The sequence below is a fragment of the Cyprinus carpio genome, chromosome B20, assembly GCF_018340385.1.
Source record: "Cyprinus carpio isolate SPL01 chromosome B20, ASM1834038v1, whole genome shotgun sequence".
In the NCBI taxonomy this organism is placed as follows: domain Eukaryota; kingdom Metazoa; phylum Chordata; class Actinopteri; order Cypriniformes; family Cyprinidae; genus Cyprinus; species Cyprinus carpio.
The window spans coordinates 10,133,114-10,141,433 of record NC_056616.1 but is presented as its reverse complement, the minus strand read 5'-3'; the positions used below and the strand labels follow the sequence as shown (position 1 = coordinate 10,141,433).

General features: G+C 36.4%; 1 non-coding gene across 1 annotated transcript; it reads left to right on the top strand.

Annotated features, from left to right (window-relative positions):
- Positions 1 to 3,344: 3,344 nt before the first annotated feature.
- On the top strand, positions 3,345 to 3,416 carry trnae-uuc. The gene has a single exon. It is a non-coding gene; the product is annotated as a tRNA-Glu (tRNA).
- The last annotated feature ends 4,904 nt before the right edge of the window (positions 3,417 to 8,320 follow it).

The following is an 8,320-nucleotide window of genomic DNA, read 5'->3' as shown; positions in this document are numbered from 1 at the left end:
TTAAACTGTAGACATATTGGCATGTTGGCAAGAATACAAGGTCTCTTGTGGAAAGGGGTGAAATCAGAGTAAACACTTGGCATACCGCATGTGTGTGTTGAAACATGTTCAACTGGGATTGAATGGTTACTAAATAACTGGGTGAATGGAGATATGTTGTTTCGATGTTTGTGGTTAGCACTTTCATTGTTCTTACCCCTCTTGACTTTGAGTTGTGTCAATAAGCAAAATACATGTGAATGGTATTTATTTTTAGAGCTGTTAAGTTTAACACACAGTCTAAAGTTTAAGATTGGTAAGACTTTTACAAATATTTTTTAAGAATTTGTATGTTTTTTATTCTTAACAAGGCCGCATTTATATATATATATATTTAAATCTCTTTTAAAATATTTTTAAATTTCACTTATTCCTGTGATGGCAAAGCTGAATTTTCATCATCATTACTCCAGTCTTCAGACTTCAGATTCTAGTCAAAACTACTGTTTGATTCTGAAATGCAAGTCAAAACTACCTAAAAAAAAAAGTCAATTTAAAGGGATAGTTTACCCAAAAATTCTGTCATTAATACTCACCTTCATATCGTTCCAAACCCCTAAAACCTTTGTTAATCTTCAGAACACAAATTAAGATATTTTTTTCATATAATCTGCAAAGACAGCAATGCAACTGACACGTTCAAGGCCCAGAAAGGTAGTAAGGACATCATTAAAATAGTCCATGTGACATCAGTGGTTCAACCTTACTATATTTTAAATCATATGGTCATATGATGCGATTTCAGTTTTCCCTTTCTCTTTGGAGTGTTACAAGCTCTTGGTGCATAAAGAAGATCTGTAAAGTTACAAAGACTAAAGTCTCAAACCACAAGAGATATTCTTTATAACAGTTAAGAGTCAACCACAACCCCCTAAAACATCTCGTTCTAACACGCCCCAACAACTCTACGTCACTATGTGGGAAGATTTGCATAACGCCACCCAAATGTTCACGCAAAGAAAGAAGGCATAACTTTCATTCTTTCTGTTGCTGCCGCTGCCATGTTGTGGAGTCGCTGAGTTTTGTTGTGAAAGCAAAAACTACTTCGTTTGGCCTTCCAAAAAGAAATCAGTGGGTTCCAGAAAACCCAAATCAGATGTGGTGCAGCACATTTTATGGAGGATGAGGACTGGTTCCTGAACCAGAATGCGTATTTGTTTCATAAAGTTGCAATTGGTTTTATGTTTACAAGCCTGTAAGTATGTTTTTTATATTTAAATAATTTGCCACTGATGATTCAAACATGAGTTTTGAGCAGTAGAGTAGGCTTGTTTGTTGTTTCTCAAATCAAAAATGCAAATGGTTTTATGTTTACGCAGCGCGATATGCAACACAACGCGTAAAAAGGCAGTATAAGTCATTATAATCAGTAATTATGTCCCCACTGGATGCAACAAATGCCTCGTTTGTAATGGGTTTTATTTGTTTTTGTCTCGTCTAGTGATGTCCAGATCGCAAACTAATCTTTCTATTTAACCAGATCTTCTTAGTGAACCGGTCGAACCAGTTTACCAAATCGAACTGAATCTTTTGAAATGGTTTGTGTCTCCAGTACGCACTAATCCACAAATTACTTAAGTTATTCAGTTTATAAACATGCCTTACACTCCTTCTGACGCGAAATAAACCAATATCCCGAGTTATTCAGTTACTCCTAACACTACATTGACTGAACTGCTAAAAAGGAACCGTGATGGGATGTGCACGAACAAAGCAGCTGGACTGAGTCTTGTGCTGCTGGCCTGGGAGACGGCATAGTAAGTTAAGAGGCATAACATTTCCGTCACATGCTTGAGGCATTCTGCAAATCAAAATGCACTGGATAGCTGGCCAATCAGAGCACACCTCACTTTTTCAGAATGATAAGCTTTGTAAAAATTGATGCGTTTGAGAAAGGCAGGGAATAGATGAGAAACAATAATTGTAATACATTATATGGAAAATAATGTGTTTTTTGAACCTTAAACCACATAAACACATTGCATTACACCAAATGCACAAAATAATGTTCTTTTAAGCAGCATCATATGACCCCTTTAAGACATGACAACAAAAATAATGACTTTATTTAACAGTTTCTTCTCTTCCATGTCAGTCTTCGTTAACTTAACTTTATAAGATTAAGGATGAACCACTGATGTCACATGGACTATTTTACCAATGCCCTTGCTACGTTTCTGGACCTTGATTGTGGTAGTATCCTTGCTGTCTATGGAGAGTCAGAAAGCTTTCAGATTTCATCAAAAATATCTTCATTTGTGTTCCGAAGATGAACGAAGGTCATATGGTTTTGGAACGATATGAGGGTGAGTAATTCTTTGTTTGTTCAAGGCCCATTTCCAGGAGAAAGGTCACAAGATCAAGCTCCTTTCCCTTAATAATTATGTTCTCCAGCCAGTCTTAAACTAAAGGAAACAGATGAGGGCATCGTTATGCAATTAAAAGGTTTCCTGGGTAACATGCGATCCAGACTACCTGTGGCCTCACAGAGGGATTCGGGTTTAATGTGAGGCCTCCTGCTCCTGATGGATAACCCGATTCATTCTACCTAGAGATGTCATACCAGTCATAAATACAACAACAATAACTGGAACCAGATGCACACCATCATTTTGAGCCATAAACCCCCAGAACTGGGCCCGGGGTGAGGTTAGACCGCTTGGCCTGTAGTCTTTGAGCAGACTGTTTATAATTGGACCCATATCTCACTGATCATTTATGTGTAGGGCGAGTGGCATTTGTAGATATGCACATGTTTCTCGTTGTGTTTTCCGACAATGAATCTGTAAGGGAACAATGAATACATCCGATTCAGGAATGAAGCATGACCTCGGCAGGGCTTGGGAGTTTTAATATGACATGCCTCTTGCAGGACACCAATAAGTTTGGTGCCAGTGACATTATAATGGAGAGGCTGTTCCTGAAGACCTTTGTAACCAAGCGAGGCTGCTTTTGTTATGAGAAAGTGAAAAATCAGGGACATATTTCTGAACTGTTTGTTCAGTGATGTTCATGCCCCTATACTTTAGTCCAATATTTCCCTTGGAGCGGTCCCAGAGCTGGCTGAAAACCCTGAGCAGGCCCCATGCAGAGTGAAATTTAACAAAGGAAAAATCAGTTCATGTTCAGCTCATACTTTTCAAGAAGGAGGAAACAGTACGTTATCTGATGAACCGCAGGCATATTCTTACTCTACTGTTTTGATTTTCAAGCATCTTTTTACAGTGTCTTAAAGGGATAGTTGACGCTAGAGTTTAACCACCTACATGTTGTTTCAAACCTGTATGACATACTTTTTGGTAACTGGGGATGTAGCTCAGTGGTAGAGCACATGCTTTTCATGTATGAGGTCCTGGGTTCAATCCCCAGCATCTCCAATCACAATTGAATCTTTAGAGGCAGTCGTGGCCTAATGGTTAGAGAGTCGGACTTGTAACCCGAATGTTTGATGTTGACTGATATTTCAACATTACAAAATATATTGTTTATTCTTCTTTATTTAAACTTAGTATTTATGTTGCACAGTTATAATACTGTAGTTAGTAGCAACTACTTATATGCATTTTACTACTTGCATTTATGACTGATTTAAGGTGCAGTTACGTTTACTGTTTTTCTGCTAAATTTCTCACACAAAATCCAGTCATTCTAATAGAAGTTTAATTAAAATTTAACTAATGTGACGGTACCTTTCGTCTGCTGTATGAGACCCCATATCAAAACAGACATGCAGGACATTTTTTGAACCACTGCTGTACATCACATTTAAAGAGCCTGTATACAAATACGCAGATTTACAATCACAGGTTTTCCAAACAGCTCTTAATGTTTACTGAAACTCAGGACTATGCCTTCATTGCATAAACTGTGGTATTGCTGTATTGTTTTGCTTGACGTACTACATACTCAAACATGACAAAGTGAACAGTGGATCACTGAAGTTTACATCTCATCTCCAATTCACCACAATGTTGACATTGAACTTGCAGAAAATCGAAACCTTGTAGGCAGAATTCCTCAAGAAAAACATCAGGGTACTACAACTAAATTACATCCAGTTAAAGTTTTACAAGCAGTGGTTTGAATGCTTGCAGGTCCTGAGCAAAGGTCATGCAAAGTCTGGATGAATCTGGGGTGAAAAAAAGCCTTTCCACAAATATGTAAGCAAACACATTGAGAGAAAAGCCACAGAAATAAGTTACATGACTTACTGACAGGGACAAAACATTTCAACACACGCACATTTCTCAATCTGGGGCATGAAATGTCACATGAAGTCCTCTCAGGACACTGTGATGCATGAGATGAGACCTGAAACCTTTGGCTCGGTAATCAAAGGGATGATCCATCTAGTGACTAAATGCCAACTCAAGGGCGCCATATGTAACTGATATTTGATTGAGATGGACTGCTGAGGGATGCTTACCAAGTGTTATAATCAGCTAAAATTATCACACGTATTGCAATGTCCAAATCTTTAAAATCGCAATATCTTAATAATCCAAAATAGCAACATAGCTAACATAAGTGAGCCAACATTCCTGTTTACTCTGGCACTTTTTTTATAGATACAGTTTCAGTATTCTATTTATTAAAGCCAAGTATGAATCTAATCAAGTTAGTGTTTTTAGACATTTTATGTGTATTCCAAAATAATAACTCAAGGCTGTAACAATTTAAACAATACAATTTATTTGTGAAATTAAGTTCAGCTATTCTTTTTAATAGTTAACTTTTAACTATTTTTTGGATCATCAGTAAACAAAGCTCAATAAATATTGGTCACAGACAGGGATTTACTTTAAATTTCACCAAGCTGATTATGCACTAAAAACTCCCACAGATTATGTTTTCATGCCATTTTAAGTCTTATTTTGACACACTGTGGTTATATCTAAGTGTGCGAGTTGTTTACTTAGTTTTTTAAATTAGACTTGCACTTAATGCCATTATATTGTTCATTCAGACTGTGCACAAGCACAACAGGTGGGATTTCTCATATGAACCAATCGCAGCCGACATACCCAGTCATATCCAATTATATCGCGATGGAGGCATTGCCTCCTCTCATGTAACTTTCCCCCCTCCCACTCACAGCATGCTTTAGTGTAGTTAAAACTCAAAGGGCTCAGGGGAGGCAAAAGAGACAAGGACTCCCGCTGTAACTTTTCCTGCTGGTGTCGCTGTTGGGCAATGTTTCTTTAGAAAAATTAGTGATTTTATACACCTTTTAAAGTCATATTTTGTAATATTGCCGCTGTTTTTGTTTTTTGCACTGCAAAGTTATTCTCATCCAATATTTTGAGGAGGCACTGCCTCACTTGCCCCTGATATATACAGTATGATTATTGTAATAATGGTCTGACTGACTGAATAAAAAGTAGTGCTTTCCTTCAACTTAGGGAAAAATATGTAATAAAAAAACAAACAGACAAACAAACCAAAAAAAATCCAACTATTGTCAGGAAGGTTTACAAGGTCTCTGAGGTGTTCATAACATGCCAGTATTACTGTAATTATGTGATGACAAGCCAGAGATGTCAGAAAATTCTAATTTTGAAAGTTGTAAGCGCAAAGTTTTATGAGGCTGTGAGCATTGTTTACGTAATCCTGTAATTATGGTAATTCCACATGACGTGAATGCCCCATGAGTTCCTCATTTATGGTTTTCTTATCACATGACAACAAAATGCATGTGATATATTATTTAGAGAGAATGTTAATAATAATCAAATACAATTAACATTTAAAGGCAAAATGAATTCACTGCACATTCCGCAGCAAATATACACTGGTTGAAAGTTTTCCCGGTTGCCGCAGCATAAATGGCTGCCCACTGCTCTGGGTGTGTGTTCACGGTGTGTGTGTGTTCACTGCTGTGTGTGTGCACTTTGGATTGGTTAAATGCAGAGCACAAATTCTGAGTATGGGTCACCATACTTGGCTGTATGTCACGTCACATCACTTTTTTGTCTTTTTTTTTTTCTGTAGAATTACATTTTTTAAGAAATTTTAAATAACGTAAAAGATTCAAGGAAAAAAACCCGCATCATGTCATTGAACAATTTCCTTTCAGTAACTTCCTGTTTTATAGACGACTTCTTACGCACTGAGCATCTATCACTCATATCAGTCATGTTACTGTAAGATTACTCCGATATTGTGATTGTGATTCAGCTCATTATTATGATTATTACACACGGTAAGCATGCTTAAGCAGTCCACCGCAATCAAATATTCTGCAACAGTCAAAAGTTTGGAATAGTTAAAGATTTTGTTTTTGGAAAAAGTCTGTTATGCTTTGGCACAAGCATCATATCATTGACCAATTTTCGTTTCAGCAATTTCCTGTTTTATAAAGGACTTCTTATGCACTAAACATATAACTCTACATTCAGTTGAGAGTGTAGACATAATGTTGCACAAGTTGCTTTAAACATTTGCAATCTTGAGATCCACTTGAGACTACAAGATGATATTGGCTTCAGTCTTTAAGAGTACTTAGAAAGCCAAGGTCTCTTTTAAGAGGTCCCATGCTGTATTCAGTTGCTTATTAAATATGATTGACAACTACTAACCCTGTATGTATCATGTTTAAATACAGTTACGGGCAATAAAAATAGCAGTTAATCAATACTTAATGTCAAAATTTGTATTAAAAGGTCAGGTTTTGATGTAATGACGAGGCATTGCGTTCACACTACGTCACTGGGACTGATCTGTTTGTGTTGGTCCAGGCTGCTGTTTTGACTGTCCTTCCTGGTTGTGGAAGAACTAGCTCAAAACACTAAACAGACGTCATTGGCTCCTCGTCTCGGGACTTTCTGGAGTTCAGAAACAAGAGGAGTGAGAAAAATACAGATAATTCTGAGACATGGAACATATCTGCTTGGGTTTAAAGATGAACTCGACATATTTAGGCCACAGTTTAGATAAGATTAAGCAAATGAATAGGCCACACAAGATGCATAACTGTATGTTTTTATTTTATGTAGCATGGATTGTGTTTAAAATCGATTTCATATTTATTTCATACTCCAAGCAATGTAAATTCTGTCATTATTTTCTCACTTTCATGCTTAGTCCTGTTCTTAAAGGGATAGTTCACCCAAAAAATAAAAATTCTGTCATTATTTTCTCACTTTCATGTCATTTCAAATCTGTTTTCTTCAGCGGAATATAAAGAAAGATATTATGAAAAAAACATTTTGGTCTTTACAGTGGAAGAAAATATGTTTTATTTTTTGGACGACACTGACTTTCACTGCATGGACAACAACACTTCTAAATGGTTCTTGCACAGAATTTTTTTTTAGTAAAGCTATGCTTTCATTCTGTAGAATTATAGTAAAACATACACATACACAGAAATATGCACTCATAAAGATGCCATGCAGGGCCCATAAAGCATCTGGGTCTGATTTCCACTCAACTCTGGTGCCTTTTGGAAGTTGTTAAACAGAGATACACAAAGAGGGCATGGTCCAAGTCAGCACTGATGTAATACAAGGTAGCAACTGATGTCATTTTAAAAGAAATCTGTATAAATTTCAAGTTTTGCTTAACAAGAAAGTGTCTGAGTATAGAGAACTTCAAGAAAGGAGTTTTAACCTTCAGAAACTGACCTAACATCATGAGTTACAGTTTTTACAAAACTGTAAAAGTCACTAATTTGTTCATGAAATATCTGTTATAATGTCAAATCTGTTTACACACCTGCATTTTAAAGCAAGGAATAAGGTGTGTGTCTCTGTGTACAAATGTAAACTGTAAACAGCAACACTACTGGGTTAGATCACATGTTGTCTCAGAGCATAAGAAAAGAGCAACTTGTGTCTCACATTAGTATATGCATAGAGTGTGTATAAAGTAAGGATTTAGTGTAAATATTTTTGTTGTTTAATGCCATTCAAAAGTTTGGGGTCTATTTTTATTATTTATACTGTATGTTCATCTATATATTAAACTGATCAAAATGAACAGTAAAGACTTACGTTTACATTGTTACAAAGCACAACTGTGTTTGGACACAGGAACCATTAAACAAACATCTTCATGAGGCCTACATGACATACGTTTGATGTGATCAACGTGTGTTTTCAAGTTCAAGCGAGGAAGTCACAACTACAAACTGAACTTTCTCCGGATGAATTCATTGTTTGTGATAATATTTTGACGGTGTGGGAGTTTTGTTGTGGAAAACCAACAATAATGAGATTATGTCATTTTATAGTAAACACAACTGTATCAGATCAGAATGTGCCAAAGAAAACACAAGATA